Source organism: Periplaneta americana, chromosome 4, assembly GCF_040183065.1.
Source record: "Periplaneta americana isolate PAMFEO1 chromosome 4, P.americana_PAMFEO1_priV1, whole genome shotgun sequence".
Classification (NCBI taxonomy): Eukaryota; Metazoa; Arthropoda; class Insecta; order Blattodea; family Blattidae; genus Periplaneta; species Periplaneta americana.
In genome coordinates, this window is record NC_091120.1 from 98,261,123 (window position 1) to 98,282,592 (window position 21,470).

Genomic DNA, 21,470 nt, shown 5'->3' on the forward strand with positions numbered 1-21,470 from the left:
AGATATTGTCACATTTAGGCTATAAGATTAGGAAGGTTAAAATGGATTGGGCATGTATAATGGGTAAAAGGATTATGAAAGGGAATTTAGGAACTGGTAGGAGGAGAGGGAGACACAGACTTCAATGGATTGATGACTTGGAAGAAGACTTGATAAAACTGGGGGTGAATTGATGGAGAAATAAGGTTTTGGACCGAGGAGAATGAACATCTGTCGTCAGGGAAGCTGGGGCTACACTCATAGGTCCGTAGAGCTACAAGATGATCATTTCATCACCTAATTTACAGTATGATATACCTTGTTAATGATTGCACATTACAAGGTACAATTTTAGATTTTATAATATTAAAGTCTGTTTTATATCGGATAGAACAGTTTTCTTCACGGGAAATATAGTTTTACATCACTTGACGTAACTGAAGCATGTTTCAAACCAGCATTTTTGCATAACTGTAGGTTATCTTAGCATGATGATAGAGATATTCCGATAGTCAATATAATGTAATATAATCTAATAATATTTTATTTAGAGTTCAGTCTAATTGACATATCACAGTTATGATATGTCAATTAGACTGAACTCTAAATAACATTTTATTAGATTATATTACATAACTGTAGGTGTTTAAGTTAATTCATTTATCATTTTCCATTGGAGCAGCAAAATTTAGATTTCAAAAATTAATGCAGAAACACTCCCGATTTTCAGCAACTGAAAGTGTAATTTAGCCGTTTGATTGCACTTGTACGCGATTCTTGAAATGCTGAGAAGGGCAGGCCCTTTGTGAAAAAAGCCGGTAATATCTCATGTACATGTTATAATATGAGTGGATGGGAAGAGATTTTAAGCGTACTGATAATCCCACGTGTATAATTAAATAAGTTCCATAAAGAGGTACAAAAGTGGGATAGTCAACATTAAAATTTCACATGCGAAGAGTAAATTGAAGGCAATTAAAATTTTTATTCTAAAATAACTTAAAAATAACAAAGTTTTAATTTTATTTTTAAAAAGGCAAAAATAAAAACATTCTTAAGATAAGCAGCAAGAGCTGAATAGGCAAAATAAAAATTGGCCTTATCTCTCCTAAATACGATACCTCGAAATCTACATACTTTTGATATATAGACCTGTCAGCCCAATAATAAAAGGCATTTTGCCAAACTTTCGGGCTCTAATCACTGCGGACACTAAAATGATTATTCAGACGAGCTATCTCGAGCCAGAACTCACGGTTAAGTGGTCCTTGCCTTATGAAAACGAATCTCCGAGTGCAACAACTCGGTGGCGTCAGCCTTCCACTACTATGTTAATTTTCACATGAAAATGAAAAAAATAAAACTGGTAATAGAAACGACATTCACTTACCGACTTCAATCTTTCTTTTCTATGACAATTCTTCCAATTCTGGATAGCAGCTCCTGCACAGTTCTAGCCAGCATTCGATGTTTTGATTTACTCATCATAGACTTACTAGGTATAAAAGAGGAGGTATTGGGATTCTGCAAAAAAATGCATTTCGAGATTTTCGCAAAAGTGAACATTTTCATCATCTCTGCTACAGAAAAAAATGGTTTAGGGCATCTCGTCTGTCTATTTGTCTGTGAACGGAGATTTTTATTGAATTATTTGACCGGAGTTCATCCGTATTACATAGTACAGCATATCCACAGAAGCCCATCGTGATTATAAACGGGTCTAATTTCGTAACGGTGTACATTAAAAACTTTACACTAGTCTTCTGCGAGCGGCCACCTAGGTCTCCCGACTTGAAAGTCTGTAACTTCGTATGGAAGTTCAAAAAAGATATAATCTATGTACTTCCACTGCTTCAGAATCAGAAAGAGCTGCAAAATCATATCTCCGGCGTCACTGAGTGAATTCGAGTAGATATATGTTGAAGCGCGTGTTGAATGAATGGGAATATCGCCTTGGTGTCTGCTGTGTGATTCGCGGGGTACACATGGAGTGTTTGTGAGGTATGCTCTGTAAATTTTTTAAATGTATTTATTTTTGGTGTCACCATTTTCATGTACAGTAGTGGCAAAAAAAAAAAAAAAAAACCGGACCGACCCTTGTAGCTGATTTCAGAGCCTTGTTCACAGTGACAGCACGATAGACTGGTAACTAAGACTTTCGTGGTTCGAATCCTGCCTGGGAAGGAAACTTTTTTTGTTCCTTATTCAAATTTATTCCCAATACTTTTCGATTGCAGCGATATTTTATTACTTAATTAACGTATTATTCCCAGAACAAGAATTTTACCAGCTTATTTTCTTCTAATGGCTTTTGAAATGGGCTACGTCAGCAGTCGAAACTACAAAAATTTCAGTAGATTATTCGCTATCTTGTGAATGCGGGCGCAGTGGATCATTTCGGGGACTTCGATTATTCCGTCGGTCCGGTTTTTTTGCCACTACTGTACACACGCCTACCGACAGAGGCGATATACCCGTTTATAACCACTGAGGTTTTCTGTAAATACACTATATGAGTCGATTTATCCTGGAATAATGCATACGAAATATAATAATTTCAGTAAAACATTAACTATTGTTTATATGAGACCAGAAAATAATTAACTACCTACTCGAAATCGGCAATAATGATTCTTTTTTTAATTTTTGCATTTGCATTTATGCCTCAGGCCCCACGCTTCGGAGAAATCAATTATTACAGAAATATTTCTATATTTTGTTGCGAATTTTCTACATTACAAAAATTCCCACGCGACATTAACCCAGGTAGTGAAGGATAGCATAATTACTCAAGAATTAATATCCCTTGCCGTAAACACATTTGTTTTGCGTATGTTAATCACTGAAGTTAGGCCAATTTATTTTAACCTTCATATTAGCCTATATTATTTTTAAATGTCGATTTCGTACCCTTAGAAGGAAGTCAACCAGTACTGCCATGGAGATCCAAATGAAATCTTGGAAAAACTTTTCTCCATTTTTTTCAACAGATGTAACATAACCACCGCTTGCCAAATCAAAGAGCCAGAGTCGTACGACGAAGAGCCGATGTAAGCATAACGAAAGTAAGAGCAGCTATCCTTAAGGCGAAAGACATGAAAGTAACCAGACTGGATGGAATTTGCAATGAAAATCTAAAGAACACAACAGATCAGTTGACTCCCTCTTATTGACCCATTTATTCAACACATGCAATCGATTTTAATGTGTAGGCCTATACCATGTTATTCTTGTATTTTTATGTTATTGTATTCATGTATTGCAATGTGTTGTTTTTATCGTGATTCTATTTATTTTTATTGTGTATTTATATTTCTCACTACTCATTTACTGTCCCCATTTTGCGAGGAGGAAACCCCAAAATAAAACTCTGGTGCTCTGAGACTGGGGTTTGTGTTGCAGGCTGATAACTAGAGACGAGAATTTCATACACTATAAAATTCCAAAATATGCATGCATTCATGCACTATCAAACTATGAAACATTCATTATCAAGTGAAAAATACATTAAAATATGCACTTTCATTTTTGTTCCAAATTTCTTTTTTCACTTCACTTCACTTCACTTCACTTCACTTCACTTCACTTCACTTCACTTCACTTCACTTCACTTTTTTGCACAATTAACAACTAACAACATTTATAAATTGGTTTCTGTGAGGTTCCTACGTTTGTCAGTCAATATGTTTTTGTAGGTAGAGAATAATCTCTCTACATCACAAGAAGTTATAAGTCCAAACTTGAATGAACCTTTTTCTGTTATTTAATTTGTTTTTTCTTTTCCTTCTTCATTCCTGATTCCTTAAGCTAAAGTAAGGGACCTAAAAATCGAGAAACTGAAATGTCCACTCAAAACCATTAAAACATGCATTTAAACTGAATATAATGTATATTATATGCATGATTAAGCCAAAAATTGCTTAAATATGCATTATGCATGTTTTATCCCCATAAAGACCATAACATGCAAATATTCACGGAAAAAGTACACATATTTGGAACCGGAAAGTAATGAAATGGATACGTACTAAGTTTGAGCTATGTCCTATGTTTACATGGAATTTTCGTCTCTATTGATAATTTATTCACATAAAAACGCATTTCTCATCACTTTTCAATCCCTTAAGCACAATAGCCGGCTGGATAAGTCATAATTTTAAATATTTATGCTGTACGACCTCATATAATTTTGATTATGATTTGTGAAGGCAGGAAAATAGCAGCACTATTAAATTAAATAGCTGCCACGGTGGTCCAGTGGTTAGAGCGCTGCACTTAAAATCCTGTGTATCCGGGTTCGATCCCCAGTGTACCCCTGATTTATAACTTGTGTTGGGTAAGCCCGTAGTCTAGTTAACAGGAGATGTTTCCGAGAGCTCCGATTCCCCTGTGGAATACCAACAAATCATCATCTCGTCTCGTCTCAGCTGAGTGTAGCGTAGACCACCCTCCGATGGTGCATCCTGGACAGCGACTCTTTTGGTAAATTGGCTTCTTATGACTGAAGTGCTCACCATTAAATAATAAAATATTATATTAAATGTCTGACACAATAATGGATCTAAGAAGAAATATTCGAAAGGATACTTTGATAAATTTCATAAGATCGTGGCAGTCATGTTTGGTTGAGAGACATGGACACTTACCAAAATCATAGAATTCATACAACAGAAATGATATTCCTACATTAAGTAGTTCGATACACACATTTTAATTGTAAAAGGGAACAATGACATTAGAGACTAAATAGTTTTAATGGTCAAAACATACAATTAGAGAATATAGAAGGAATTGGAAAGAACGTTTCGAACGACAAGTCACACAGGAGGCCAAACAGATCCTAAATTAGAGACATAGAAGAAGTCGCTTCTTCGGGAGACCCAAGCAAGTGCAGAAGATCAATAAAATGTGCTAAAGGATTCAGAATGGGCTTTTGTGACCCAAACCTAGTGTGTAGATGATGAATTTAGGATACATTTATGAATCAAATATTTTGTAATTTGTTAAACTTTGGAGCGGGTTTCCTTGGAGTGCTGTCGTTTTCAGTGATGTCGTTAAATTTATTATCATTCAGCAACACTTCAGAATAATCGCTTTATCAGGTGGAACCTGACCTTCTTAGCAGGCATGTTAACATTTCTTTAGGCACAAAGTAGATGCTTTATATTTGAGTGGCCGCTTAAGCTAGAAATAGTTGAAATAAGAAGCAAGGAGAAATGTAATATCATGTATTTACGAAATTTTAGTAGTATTAAATTTAAATAGTAGACCTATATTGGCTAAATTACTACTGTTCAAAGAACCAAGAATCTTCCTCTCTCATATGTTCTAAGATAACTGAATATAAAGAATTAAATGAGTTTTAGATCTGTATTCATATTTCTTCAACACATTTCACAAATTTAATTATATAAGCTACACATTGTTTTTGTGAATTGTTCTACATTTATTTCCTTTTTGATTTGCAAACATTTCTCGTTTTTGAATAATTTTAGTTGCCCTTTATAAACGAATAAAAAATATAGGCTACTTCGTTATACTTATTAATCCCTACCGTGAAATAGAATTATCAATGTTATCCATATAGGTCCAATTATCTTTTATGACAAAACACAATATAAGTATCACAATCTTGCATAGTTCGGAAAGCAATCTGAATTCCAATCAGAAATGCTTGACAATAATGCATTGGATATTCTTCCAATACCACTCTCTACAAAGAGATCCATTCCTCTTTAGGAAATACGTGTATTTTTTTTATTGGGTTATTTTACGACGCTGTATCAACATCTAGGTTATTTAGCGTCTGAATGATATGAAGGTGATAATGCCGGTGAAATGAGTCCGGGGTCCAGCACCGAAAGTTACCCAGCATTTGCTCGTGTTGGATTGAGGGAAAACCCCGGAAAAAACCTCAACCAGGTAACTTGCCCCGACCGGGATTCGAACCCGGGCCACCTGGTTTCACAGCCAGAAATGCGTGTAAGGCGTCACGGACGAAATTAAAGTTTAATTATTATTGGAGATCTTGTAGCACAACATTTTGAAGTAGTTATTTTAAAGACATATCTAAAGAGCTCTTACAATAGATACAAAATTACAGACATGCATAAAGTCGAACGATAACATAGAGATATGCATAGGGTCGAAAGATAACAATAGTATAACCCGAGTTTTGAAAACCTGTAGATCAAACTAAACAGACGTGCCAAGAAAATGCAAAATAAATTATTTGCAGAGGTAGTTCCTTGAACAATTGCAGGTAGCATTCATATTGGGCCATTCCATGTCAAATCAATACAAAAAAATGGACTTTTCAACCCGACCACCTCAGATTTTCATTAAATTTGGTGGAATGCTAAAGAAACTTAAGTTAATTAATTATGTAAAATTTTAGCCCTCAATAATGCACGATATCCATACAGTAATTCTGTCAATATGAGAAAAATATAAAAATGTTGCATACTATGTCAACAAAAATAATTCTTCTAATTGAGGTAGAATCTTAAACTTGGGCTTATTTTAAAGCTAACGAATCATTCTTTTCAATAAAAATAGGTTTGCATCGAAGTATCGGATTCTTTATTGAATGGTCACGTGAATCACATTTTAACATTGAATTTCTAAAAATGCTGGGCACAAATTATTTCGCGAAAAATATATGTTATAGAGGTAACAGCATTCTCCCCTTGGTGTAAGTTTCATTTTGGTAACGTTTCAGGAATATGAGTAAAAACATATATCAATGTCTTGGTTTGTAGCACTTAAACCCATCTTACACCAACACTGCATGCGTGCGAGTTCGTACTTGTCTCATTATTTGCGTCGTCGATCTGTCACGCCGTCATGAGTGGCAGTTTATACAGTCTTCAATTTATACAAAACGTGCGATCTATTTCAAGTGCAGTTTCGTTAGTTTTTGTAGTATGTGGTAGTTTTGTGCGATGTAATGGAGTCGCGTTTTAAGTTATATGTTTGCTGCAATCCCTTCGAGAAATCAGGGCATTGTAATTAGAGGAAAAATTTAGGAAGTGTTATATCGTGGATCCTTAATGTATTTCCTGATTTAAAACAGGAACAAAAGGTGTGCGCTATGTGTCGCAAAGAAATAAAAAAATATAATATGATGCTATTACGCAGAATCCTCAGAATGACTCTAGAAATGAAGAATACGTCGATTCTACAGAAAATGTAAGTTCATTAAATACAAGTCTTTTTGACCAAGGTGTGTTCTTTATTAAACAAAAAAAGGGTACAACAAGAGAAATATAAGAGACAGAAATTTGAAAATATTGAAAAAGTCTTAAAAGATAAATTCTTCGATATTAAAGACGCCGAGGAAGCAGGACCTTCATCAAGTCCTGATTCTGAAATTTTGTCTCAGCTGCAGGAAAATTTTCAAAATTCAGGTAAAAGTGAGAAAATCACCATTTTAACACTACTACCTAAAAGCTGGAGCGTAAATAATATATATATATATATATATATATATAAAGTTTCTTTCAGCTTCCGAATACATAATACATGTAGGTGGGATTTTTTGTGACTTGGCTAAAGCATTTGATTGTGTAGACCATAGTATATTAGTAAAAAAATTGAAGTTTTATGGTATTAAAGATGAGATGTTGGGTTGGTTTACATCGTACTTATCAAATAGAAAACAAAAAGTAGAAATAAATGTACCAAATAGTCATAAAGTTACTTATTCAGAATTTAGAAATATTAAACATGGTGTTCCGCAGGGGTCAATTTTAGGTCCATTGTTGTTTCTAGTTTATATTAATGATTTAGCCTTGACCATAAACAATTCATCCCATGTAATTTTATTTGCAGATGATACAAGTGTAATTATTTCAAGCAAACAATACGATCATTTTATAAACACTTCTAATACAGTGCTGAATTTAATGAATGAATGGTTCCATGCAAATAAACTAGCACTAAATGTTGATAAAACCAGTGCAGTCAAATTTAGTACACACAATAGTGCTCAGGTTTCCTACAGTATTCGATTAAATGGAACTCATCTCAAAGAATCTATAAGCACAAAGTTTCTTGGTTTAGAATTGGATAATCACTTGAACTGGAAAACGCATATAGAATGTATTACTCGTAAATTGAGCTCTGCCTGTTATGCATTAAGATCCTTATCTACTATTGGTGATATAAACTTACTTAAAATGTCATAATTTGCATATTTTCACTCTGTAATGAAATATGGATTAATATTCTGGGGTAACTCGTCTGAAGCTAAACACGTTTTTGTTTTACAAAAGAAAGCTATAAGAATAATGGCCGGTGTGGATAAAAGGACCTCATGTAAAAATATTTTCCGAAACTTAGAAATCTTGACTTTACCTTGTGAATACATTCTTTCCCTAATGATGCTGTATATTAAGAACCAAGATAAATTCTGTACTAATCAAGACATTCATCATTTTAATACAAGACATAAATCAGATCTTCATCTACCCTCTGTTAGTCTAAGCTGTTTTAAAAAAGGAGTTCGCTATTCATGTATAACAGTCTTCAATGCACTGCCTAATTATCTTAAAGATTTGAAGAACAACGAGAAAAGGTTCAGAAAAGAATTAACCAAATTTCTACATACTCATACCTTCTACACAATTGATGAATTGTTTATGCTTGTGAATTGAATTATTCTATTTAAATGACATGTACAATTTTATATAGCTCAACTAAAATAGGTTTTTATATTGACTTAATCTGTTTACTATGTATTGTATTTTTTGTTTAGCGTAACTGATGAATTGTATGTACTGTAAATTGAATAGTATACTGTATAGGTCAACTGATGAATTGTTTAAGCTTATAAATTGAATTAATCTACTTCATATGAATTGTATAGCTTAACGAAAATAAGTTTGTAAATTGAACTAATTTGATTGTATATGTTTGTATAGTTTGGCTGATGAATTGTATATGTTCTTAAAATGATTACTAGTCTGTGTAGCTCTACTGATGAATTGTATATAGACCTACTGTAAATTGAATGGTAATATGTATAGCTCAACTGATGGATTGTTTATGATTATAAATTGAATTAATCTACTTGATATTAATTGCACAAATTTGTATAGCTTAATGAAAGTATGCTACTTTGTATTGTATATATTTGTATAGTTTTGGCCGATGAATTGTATATGCTTTAAATTGAATAGTAATCTATATAGCTCTACTGATAAATTGTTTGTGTTTGTAATTTGAAGTAGTTTGCATGATATGTATTATCAATTTCTGTATATCACAACTGGTTGAATTGTTTATGCCTTAAATTTAATTAAATTGTTTTGTATTATAATATAGTTCAACTTATGAATGATCGTTTGCGTTTGTAAATTTAATAATCTGATTGGCTATGTATTGTATACTTTTAGTAGAGCCATCGATGTAGCTCAGTCGACAGACTCGCTGGGCTGCTGATCCGGAGCTGCGTCCGGGCTTGGGTTGGATCCCCCTTTGGACTTTGGTTTCTTCGGAGGTTTTCCCCAGCCGTGGGACTGAAGCCGGATGGTCTATGGCGAGTCCTTGGCATCAACCCCTTTGATTTGATTACCCCCTTTGATTTGATTACCTGGTTGGGTTTTTCCGAGGTTTCCCCCACCGAAAAGGCAAATGCCGGGTAATATTTTGGCGAATCCTCGGACCTCATCTCATCTCACTACATCTCGCCAAAATGTAAAAAAATGTAAAAAAATTGTACAAAATTGTAAAAATTGTAGAAAATTACTACATTGTAAAACTATAAAAATTTGTAAAAATTGTAATTGTAATATTGTAAAATGTTGACATGTTCCACATCTTAAAGCTTCATTGCTCATGTAAGATCTATGGAATAAAATAAATGAATGAATGAATGAATGAATGAAAGCCAAAGTCCTGGCAAAGGAAAAGGGAATTTTGTATTCACCAAATCCGGAACCTGGAAAACCCTTGCCCGCGGCTGTTGCCGGTAAAGTTAAAGAATTCTGTTGTTCTGACGAGATTAGCAGAATGATGCCTGGTAAGAAATATTTGTTATGATAAAAGAATCTGGGAGTAAATCACATGAGCAGAAATGAATTATATGCAGCGTTTAAAAATTCTAACCCTGAAATGAAGGTAATATTCTCCAAATTTTCAGCTCTTAGACCAAGAAATTGTATTCTAGCTGGAGTTAGTGGGACTATACTGTCTGTGTCTGTGTCCTCATCAGAATGTAAAACTCATGCCGGAAGCAATTTATTAAAGTTTCAGATCTACGTGGATTTCTAGAAAATTTTTCTTTATACCTTCCAACTTATCAACATTTCTTGGCTACTATGGTGTGCAATCCCCCTCATATAAATTGCTTGTTCAGGAAACGTACAGAATGTCCTGAACCATTCAAAATAAGAGAGTGTTTAGAGAAATGTTTCGAATAAAACTTCATTGAATCAGTGACCTACAAGCAGTGGATGACGACTGACTGATTAACGCTTGAGACCATAGTGAAACCCAAAGACAAATTTTTCGACTGTCTCTTGGAGAAACTTGGTGATTTACTGACTCACTCATTTATATCATCTGAACAAAGTAAGTTTCTACGTGACATGAAAGCATTTCTACAGCCATGCCAACTTGTTGTGTTATGCGACTTCGCTGAAAATTATTATTTCGTAATCCAAGAAGAAATTCAGTCATACCATAGGACTAATGTGCATACAACCATTCATACTTTCGTAATATATTATAACGAATCGTCATCCGATACAGTCTCTATTAAAAATCTGGTAATAATTTCACACTTCCCGAAACATGACACTACAGCTGTACATCTGTTTCAAAAATATCTAATGGAGTCATTAAAACAAACATCTGTAATTCACCACAAAAATTATGTATTTCTCTGATGGATTCTCTGCTCAGTATAAAAATAGAAAAAAAATTTCATGAGCCTCACATTACAGGAAGAAGATTTTGGATTTCCAGCAGAATTGCATATTTTTGCATATCGCATGGCAAAAGAGCATGCGACGTTGTAGGTGGGACACTTAAAAGGTTTGCGGCTTGTGCTAGTTTGCAGAGATCATCCGATAAACAAATAACTACACCTAGGGAATTGTACTACTGGATAAGGGATCATCTCCCAAACATTAATACCGTTTATGTGACTGAAAAAAGCTATACTGAAGAGGAAAAAATGCTTGCTCTTTTATTTGCAAAATCCACCGCAGTGCCTGGAACACAAGTTTCATACAGTCCTGCTATTTAGGATGGATATTATACTTGCTAAGCAGTTTTAAAATGCAGCTGAAACCTCGGAGCATCCTGTCTGGAAAGATGATCAGGCTATTTCATCTCAGCAATGAAAGGTAAGCATTTCTTACAGAACTTCAGGTTTAACTAAATCCACGTGACAATAATTTATTTGAGGCAATAATTAAAACAATTCGAATTATGTACTACATGTTAAATTACATAGCAACATTCAAGAATATGATCAAATATAATTAAATACACCGAATGTGTGGGACATAATTATCGCGACTTATACGGTTAGCTTACGCTTGCAGTGACATAACAATTTTTATCTTTGTAACCTATGATGATTCCAAGTTAAAACTTATCAGTTCATTATATCACTAATTGAGGCGTACTATATATATATATATATTTTTTTTTTTGCTTAAAATAGAACCCCCGCATTTTTAAATATGAATATATGAAAATTGTTTCACCATGTTTTTTTTAGTGTAATTGAATATATGCAGAAAACAATATAAGCAATAAAAACTATCACATATCAAGAATGTATCACTCAATTTTTGTAAATTTATCTGGAGACGTTGTTGAGATGTATAATTTTAATTGAAGCGGCGTGCTTACAAAAATATGATTTTTCTTCATGTTTGAAACGCCACTGACAGAAAACGAAAAGCAAAGGATATATGAAACTCGGCAGTTTTAGTTAGCGCGGCAGGTAAAACAAACCCTCAAATTTTGACAGAAATCTGAGTCGGTCGGGTTGAGCGCCTTGTTGATTTGATATGGAATGACCCTATTACTAAATTTTATTGGAACGTACATAGAGACTTTCTCCTTAATATCGATAACATATTACAGCAGACAAATCTGTGGATCTAATGTTCTCTAATTTTATATATGTACGAGTCAGAGTATTTTGTTAGATAGTAGCGAAACTATTATTTTCTGATTGTACTGGGTCTTTAAACATTTTATCTAATCCTTCAGACGTTCTTTGTACACCTGAGTTCCATCTTTCAAAGCCATCTGCCTTTTGCATCTTTCCTACAGAACAGTGACAGAATGCCTGGATTGAAACACTTAAATTCTTAATTTATTCCTTGATGCCAATTTTATCAAACATTGCGTTGAAAAGTTGCGTTATGGTTCTCATTTAATTCAAGCAGAAACATAATAATTATAACCAAATAATTACGCATCTTCTTGAAAGTGAAAATGCAAGTGTCGAACTTCTTTACTTATTTACTCATAGCCTAATATGTTTGTATTTCAGCGAAGAAATCCTCGTGTTCTCGAAACGAGGACATCCAGTAGAGTTTAACTTAAGTTTCCAGATAAACTTTAATATAGTTCTGAGTAAATTACATTGTGTTCTGCAGCGTCGACATTTCCAACAAATGTTCACATCCCACCTGCATGTTTAAAATGACAGGTGGAGTTTGTTAAAAATTGCCGCAATGTTCTCACGATATGTTAGACTTGAATTCACAGAATAAGTATACAAATTTGGTTTATCAATTTCAGACTTATTAATTGGAGTTCTTGCTTTTCAAAATTCACATCTATTGGAATTTCAACGACATTCCTAAATATTGCAATACTATATGAAAATATTATCAGCTCAAAACGTACGATTCCGCTCACACGGATCTCATACATAATAGCTAAATTGATAGCCCTGAATGTTTCATGTATAATTCTTTCATGTTCAAACTACGCAGTAGCACATCGTTATAAAACAAAATTATACAACGGGTTTAGACAAGTGTAATTGGCAACATCTGAAAACTCTGCATTAGTGAAAGTCTAAATAAGAATGAGTTTCAGTTATTATAATTATAACTTAAAAATAATTCATTCATTCATTAATAGTTTTCTGCCAAAGGGCAGGTCTTTCACTGAATTTCCCAATCTTTCCCATTTTCCGCCTTCATCTTAATCTCCACATACGAACCATATATCTTAATGTTGTCTATCATCTGGTATTTTCTTCTGCCCCGAACTTTTTTTCCGTTCACTATTCCTTCCAATGCATCCTTCAGTAGACAGTTTCTTCTTAGTGAGTGATCTAACCAATTTCTTTTTGTCTTCCTGATCAATTTCAGATTATTCTCTCATTATCCACTCTTTCTAGCACTTCATTTCTTATTCTGTTTGTCCATTTCACACGCTCCATTCTTCTCCATATCCACATTTTCAAATGTGTCTAGTTGTTTCTCTTCATTTCGTCATAATGTCCATGTTTCTGTCCCATACAATGCCACATTCCACACAAAATGCTTCACTAGTCGCTATCTTTGTTATTTTTTCAAAGGTCCCCAGAATATGCTCATTTTGTATTAAAAGCTTCCTTGGCCATTGGTATTCACTTTTTGGCTTGCTGGCTGCAGCTCATGTTACTATTTATAGTACATCCCAAGTATTTCAAGTTATCCACTTGCTCTACTGCCTCATTTATAATTTTTTTTTCCGATAACCATGGGCTTCGACTTGTTTGCATTTTCATCCCATACTGGTCACAGCTGTCATTTAGCTCCATTAGCATATCCTCTTCTGCTAACAACGCCATATCATCAGCAGATATTATTCACTTTATGTTTCTTCCTTCTACTATCATCCCTCCGCTAAATCTCTCAAGTAGATGTTGATCAGGGTAGGTGATAAAAAGCATCGTCATCGTACTCCTCTCTCTAATCCAGTTCTCTCTGGGAATTCTTCCCCTATCCTGACTTTGACTCGTTTCCTATAAATTTTACTTAATAGCCTTCCTATTTCTAATCCACACCAATTTTCTTCAGTATCCCCAAACGTTTATTCCAATCCATTCTGACCAAAATGGAGTAAAATAATAAAGAACACTAGAAACTTTGAGAATGGACATTATACATACAGAGTGAATCTTCTCATCCTGCGGATTGGTAACTAGGCAAACCTGCATTTTACAGACGATGCGAAATGCAGGTGCTCACATCGCATTCACTAGCCCGTCCGATAAGTCTACGATGTTGACCTATGTTAATGTGCTGTAATAGCGCAATGGTTAACACGCTGGATTTTCCCGGTGCAGGTTCGGGTTCAAATCACGGTTCTGGATACATACTTTGTTTTCATAATCTACCTGTGTTTCGAGAACGTTCTAGAAAAGCATGTTTTCTGTCCGAATTTTTCTATAAATACATAGCCTAGGTGGTTCCAGCCGCTCGTGTTCAGTGCGGTACGTAGCAGTCAATTCGGCCGAAAGTTATGCGACGCAGGGAACTGTGTTTACGGTATAGTCAATAAAAACGCCGGTACTGTATAACTTCTCAATCCGCAGGATGAGAAGATTCACCCGGTATAAAGTAAATTTATTTCGAGAGACCTTACTATAACATGGCTATACACAAAACAGATTAAATAAACTTTTTCAGGAAACACAGATACGCCTAAATAAAGACGTAATATGAATGGAATGCTTTTAAAAACATTTTAAATTAGCAGCAAATGAAGCTATTGGTAAAAAAATGTAAGATAATATAATTGGAAGAAATGATGTAGAATGAAAACATTGAAAGTAGGACAAATTTTAGTCTACAAAGAATATTTAAGATAAATGGAATACCATAAGAAAAGAGCAATAGCTAAAAGAGAATAATAATAAATAATTTAATAATAATTTATTTATTTAATCTGGCAGAGCTGAGGCTAGTACCGTCCAGCTAGACTCTAATTCTAATTGAATACGATAGGCTTTTATTACATTAATATCTAGACTGTAAAACAACATGAAAGTGGATAATGAAAGTAAATAATGAAAATTATATACGTAATGTTAGTGAGAAATAATAAACAATAATAATAATAATAATAATAATAATAATAATAATAATAATAATAATTTAAATACTTTCTCTGTGATATATGTAATGATTAAGCATTGAGAGTCGCCCTGTGGGGTGCAGTAGGTATAGCACTGCCCTTCTGTACCCGAGGTTGCGGGTTCGATCCCGGACAAGGTCGATGGCATTTAAGTGTGTTTAAATGCGACAGGCTCATGTCAGCAGATTTACTGGCATGTAAAAGAATCCCTGCGGGACCAAATTCTGGCACATCGGCGACGCTGATATAACCTCGGCAGTTGTGAGCGTAGTTAAATAAAACATAATACAATTTAAAAGCGTTGAGAAACTTGAAACAGCTATTATTGTTAATAAGAATTGTTAGAAAAATATTTCCTTAGTCTATTCTTAAATTGGTTTGATCTCTGAGAGTCCCTGACATTACTCGGTAGGGAATTCCAAAGTCGAGGAACAGCCACAGTGAAAGACGTAACATACTAAGAAAAAGTTGGGAAAATATTGTATATTTCTTTGAAAATGACGTAACTAGGTCTCAACCTAAAATGCATAAAACCTTTAAGAATTTAAACAACGAAGCAAAAGAAAAATTGAATGTAAATTGTACAGTACAACTGCAATTATGTATAAAATCCTTCACAGAAAGAGCGCACCTCTTTTGGTTCACTAAGATCGTAGGAAGAAACCCATAATCACGATAGTACCACAAATAAGTAGGTATACAGTGTTATAATAGTAACATTTACTTTAATATTAAACACAAATTACATCTTTATGTTTCAATTTCTTTTTCTTTTATGAGGTGTAATATTTTAGGATTAAAAGAGTTCTTAGCAAACTTGCAGTTTTATTGTGTTCTTAAACAAAAATAAATATTATTTTACAAACAGCTCTGATAAAACTCGTGCCTGTAGCATAATGACTGGTAGATTTTGGATAATGTTTCTTTATTCAGGAGTCGTCCTTTCGACTTCATGTATATCTAAGTAATACAATTTCTTCCAGCTTGCCTTTAGAGTTTCAGTTGAAATTTTAGCCCAACACTCAGCGACTTAAATCGCATCGGAACACTAATATTATAGTTATTTGCGATCGTTTAAAGTTTTCGCCATTTTAAATTCGACCAATAACTTGCAGTTTTATTGCATGTTTAAACACGTCCGCTTGACAGACATCTCTTACCGTCTGTGATGTGCTCGGTTCCAGTGCCTGAACTGATTGTCATTATCATTGTTTACTAAGCCACCTTACTTTTAAAGCATTCACAGAATTGGAGTCGCACTGTATTAAAACAAAAACATGGAGTACCTACCTACCTACTTATTTATCTATCTACCTACCTATATTACCGGTTGTTCTGTATGTTTTTGAAACTTGGTCGTTCACTTTGAGTAACAGAGGTTAAGGGTATGTGAGAATAAGGTTCTTAGGAAAATATTTGGGGCTAAGAAGGATGAAGTTACAGGAGAATAGAAAAAGTTACACAACGCAGAACTGCACGCATTGTATTCTTTACCTGACATAATTAGGAACATTAAATTCAGACGTTTGAGATGGGCAGGGGATGTAGCACATATGGGCGAATCCAGAAATGGATATAGAGTGTTAGTTGGAAGGCCGGAGGGAAAAAGACTTTTGAGGAAGCCGAGACGTAGATGGCAGGATAGTATGAAAATGGATTTGAGGAAGGTGGGATATGATTGTAAAGACTGGATTAATCTTGCTCAAGATAGGGACCGATGGCGGGCTTATGTGAGGGTGGCAAAGAACCTCCGGGTTTCTTAAAAGCCATAAGTAAGTAAGTACCTACTTTCACAATTTAAGGACACAGATAAATTATTATTTTAGCGACAATACTCTAGATAATACTGACTCAGAACCAATTATATATTATGATTGAATTAATCATGGTTATTAATAACTTTAAACGTAACCAACTCCTAGAAACGATTTTATTCATAAACAATTCTTTAAATAATATTGAACTCAGAAGTTTTTACAGAGATTTCTGAGACTTTTAAACAGGGTGTGTAAAGATCAAGAACCACCGGTGTTATCAGTATTATTAATAGACTTATGAGGCATACACTTGCACAATAATTTAGCACGACCTATATCATGCTATGACAACGAAGCATGGATATTAAAGAAATCTCATAAGAGCAGAATTGCAGCTTGTGAAATGCGATTCATGCGCACAACAATGGGATTTTTTTTTGTCCAATGGCAGGGGCCTTAACTTACAGTTATTCGCCCCGACTCCACAAGCGGGGTGACAGACATCATTAGTGCCGAGAAGTTCGTCAGAGACTATCCACAGTGCACTAAAGGCGGTGGATCTACATTACACTGGAATGAATGATGATGATTACGGAGAATTTTTGGAAAACCACAGGGGAACCGGAGTACCTGGAGAAAACCCCTATGTTACCTAGACCCAGGGGCGGCTCATCCTAATATGCTATTGTGCTATAGCACACTCGTAATTTTGTCAAAATAAATGTTGTTGATGTTGTAACCGCGAGTAATATTATTCTACAAAAACATTACTAATCGGCTCATTTTTCAGATGGCGTTAGATTGCAAACAATTATACAGTGTGCTGACTCTCACTGTAGCGAGAGCTGCTCGCGCTTTGAATGTTGATGGAGGTTAAAATACCCAGGCGAATGACATATTCTCCCAGCATTAGCACGAGAAACCGGTCAGCAGTGCGCTTAGTAGAACCCTTAACAGTGTTGCCAATTCATCGGTTTTCCCGCTAGATCTAGCTTTTTTCGGCGTTAGTTTGTTTGAGCTTGGAATATATCTCTAGAGCGTCTCTCGGTGTCAGTGAAGCAGAATGACTAACATGTACAGCCGGATGATAACAAAACATGTGCTCCAATCGTCCACAGTCTTAGAACAATAAAATAAAATAAAAAAAAAAACAATATTTTGAAATTATGAAGTTCGTAACTCCCAATGTAAATTAATTTACCCATACGTATAAAAATAACATACAAGTTATACAATCATGATTCTAGCCTCATTATAACAAATTACATTGAACGTTTTCATTTTATTAAAAGAAATACTCCTTTTAGGTTCAGAAAAAAAAACAATATTTGTATTCTGGAAATATTCGTTCTACGTCATAAGACGTTACTGGAGCAAATCTGAAATATGATACAGTATTTATTACTGTCATCAGATGAACAACTACTTTGTGAATCTAATAGTGTATCTCGTATGTGGGACGTAATATTAAACCCATAATTGTTGTCAAGAAAATTTTTCGTTCCTGTTGTAATGGCAGCTAGAAAGTTCGTATCGTAATTCCGATGTTGAACTTGGACTGTAACGCAACTGAATGCATAGCAGCACGAGACGTCAACATTTAACGAAGAATAATCGGGGGGGGGGAGGGGTAAACGTGTTACACAGTCCTGTTTGCGTAATTATTTAATAACAGATGAGTTTACTTCTTTGAAATCATGCACAATATTCACATTCGTAAATAATACAAAAATAACAAAATAGCTAACTTTGTTCAGAACCTAAAATATTAATATAAATTGACAATATTCTTCAAAGTATTCACGACTCTACACAGATCCACAGAAAGCCACTATACTTTGTTTGTGAACATAATGTGTATATCTGTAGCGAGCGGCAGAGGGCGACATCTATACTCCTCGCTGTATTCAACTGAAATCTATTGCTCTGGTACGAACTTCCTAGCTCTGATTATAAGCAGAACTAGGAAGTTTGTACCGAAACTGTAAGTTGTGTGAGCTTAGACTATATTTTACCGAATGAAAATTAGTAGCGCAGCTCTCAAGGTCGGTGAACCAGAACGACAAACATGTACAGTACAGCTGGGTAGTAACCAAAGTTGTGCTCCAATCGTCCACAGCCTTAGAAGAAGAAAGTAATAAATGAGTAATTTTAATGTAAAAAACAATAATTTATAATTACAACCTTCGTAACTCCCAATCTAAAATAACTTACTCATTTAGCCTCTGATTGAGGTTTTGGCTGATACGTACATCTTTTATCAGGCAGTAGGCCTACATCTCACTTGACGATATGTGTCAGAGGAAGAACAATTGTTTGTCGCCATCTGAAGTCTGATTATTGTCATATGTAGCTCATCGGCGATGTATGCAATGGAGGGGGAAAGAAATGGCTATCTTACCTCATCTCCTGGCCTAGTTGCCTCATAAGTGGTGCCTTCTTGGTGTCACGTGTGAGATTCAGACCTGTCTTCGGACAATTGACTAAACAACTACGTATAAAAATAACATACAAAGTATACAATTATGACTAACATCATTATAACAAATAACAATGAATACTTTCATTTTATAAAAAGAAATACTCCTTTTATGTTCAGATAAGAAAACAATATTTGTACTCTGAAAATATTCGTTCTACGTCACAAGACATTACTGGATCAAATCTGAAATATGATACAGTATTTCTTACTATCATCAAGTGAACAACTACTTTGTGAATCTAATAGTGTATCTTGTCAGGGCGTTTAGAATACCGATGATGTATGCGCCAACTGTATGAATTTCTGTTTTTTCTTGCAATATATTCTTTACACTGTCCTCTGTCATCACAGGAAGAATGACTGGTTCATACGTCTTGTAAGTGGGTGAAAATGCTATTCAAATACATGGTATGTGGTCCTTATAGTATTCTTTGGAACGAGGTAGAATATTATCAGAACAGAAATGGCGTATGCGCCAGCGTGTCCCTTTAAATCCGCTGTTCTACCACAGAATGAAGCATTTAAATTTGCTCATCTTTAATGCGCATGAGTTTTAAAACAATGAAACAGTAAATATTACAAAATTCTCGTATATTTTACAAAATCATACCGGTAATTAAATTTATATTTCACATTTATATAATAAATTTTGTATCAACCATTACTGTACATTTTTCATCCAATTCTTGTTGTGAAGTGTTTATTTCAGGTCTGTAAAAAACAACTAATAAAAGTATCTAAATTTTCTGAGGCAAGAGTTCTTGTTTTCTCAGAAGAATTCAAGATGGGATTCGGCATTAAGTCTGCATAAGTAGGCCTATGGACACAACTTACTGGGTAAAATTGCAAAAGGGCCAAGGCAATGTTTTTGACACCATTCAGTTTGGTCTGTTATTCATTCATTCATTCATTTATTTTATTCCATAGATCTTAAATGAGCAATGAAGCTTTAAGATGTGGAACAAGTCAACATTTTACAATATTACAATTATAATTTTTACAAATTTTTATAGTTTTACAATTTAGTAATTTTCTACAATTTTTACAATTTTGTGCAATTTTTTTTTTTTTTTTTTTGCCGAGATGTAGTGAGATGAGATGAGGTCCGAGAATTCGCCAAAATATTACCCGGCATTTGCCTTTTTGTGGGGGAAAACCTCGGAAAAACCCAACCAGGTAATCAAATCAAAGGGGGGTAATCAAATCAAAGGGGTTGATGCCAAGGACTCGCCATAGACCATCCGGCTTCAGTCCCACGGCTGGGGAAAACCTCGGAAGAAACCAAAGACCAAAGGGGGATCCAACCCAAGCCCGAACGCAGCTCCGGATCAGCAGCCCAGCGAGTCTGCCGACTGAGCTACATCGATGGCTCTACTAAAAGTATACAATACATAGCCAATCAGATTATTAAATTTACAAACGCAAACGATCATTCATAATTTGAGCTATATGTATAATACAAAACAAGTTAATTAAATTTAAGGCATAAACAATTCAACCAGTTGTGATATACAGAAATTGATAATACATATCATGCAAACTACTTCAAATTACAAACACAAACAATTTATCAGTAGAGCTATATAGATTACTATTCAATTTAAAGCATATACAATTCATCGGCCAAAACTATACAAATATATACAATACAAAGTAGCATACTTTCATTAAGCTATACAAATTTGTGCAATTAATATCAAGTAGATTAATTCAATTTATAATCATAAACAATTCATCAGTTGAGCTATACATATTACCATTCAATTTACAGTAGGTCTATATACAATTCATCAGTAGAGCTACACAGACTAGCAATCATTTTAAAAGCATATACAATTCATCAGCCAAACTATACAAACATATACAATCAAATTAGTTCAATTTACAAACTTATTTTCGTTAAGCTATACAAAATTGTACAATTCATATGAAGTAGATTAATTCAATTTATAAGCTTAAACAATTCATCAGTTGACCTATACAGTATACTATTCAATTTACAGTACATACAATTCATCAGTTATGCTAAACAAAAAAATACAATACATAGTAAACAGATTAAGTCAATATAAAAACATATTTATTTGAGCTATATAAAATTGTGCATGTCATTTAAGTAGAATAATTCAATTCACAAGCATAAACAA

General features: G+C 34.2%; 1 protein-coding gene across 1 annotated transcript in view; it reads left to right on the forward strand.

The window, feature by feature from the left end:
• Positions 1-21,470, forward strand: part of LOC138698939 (uncharacterized) — a 263,952-nt gene that overhangs the window by 143,134 nt on the left and 99,348 nt on the right. The window lies entirely within an intron of this gene.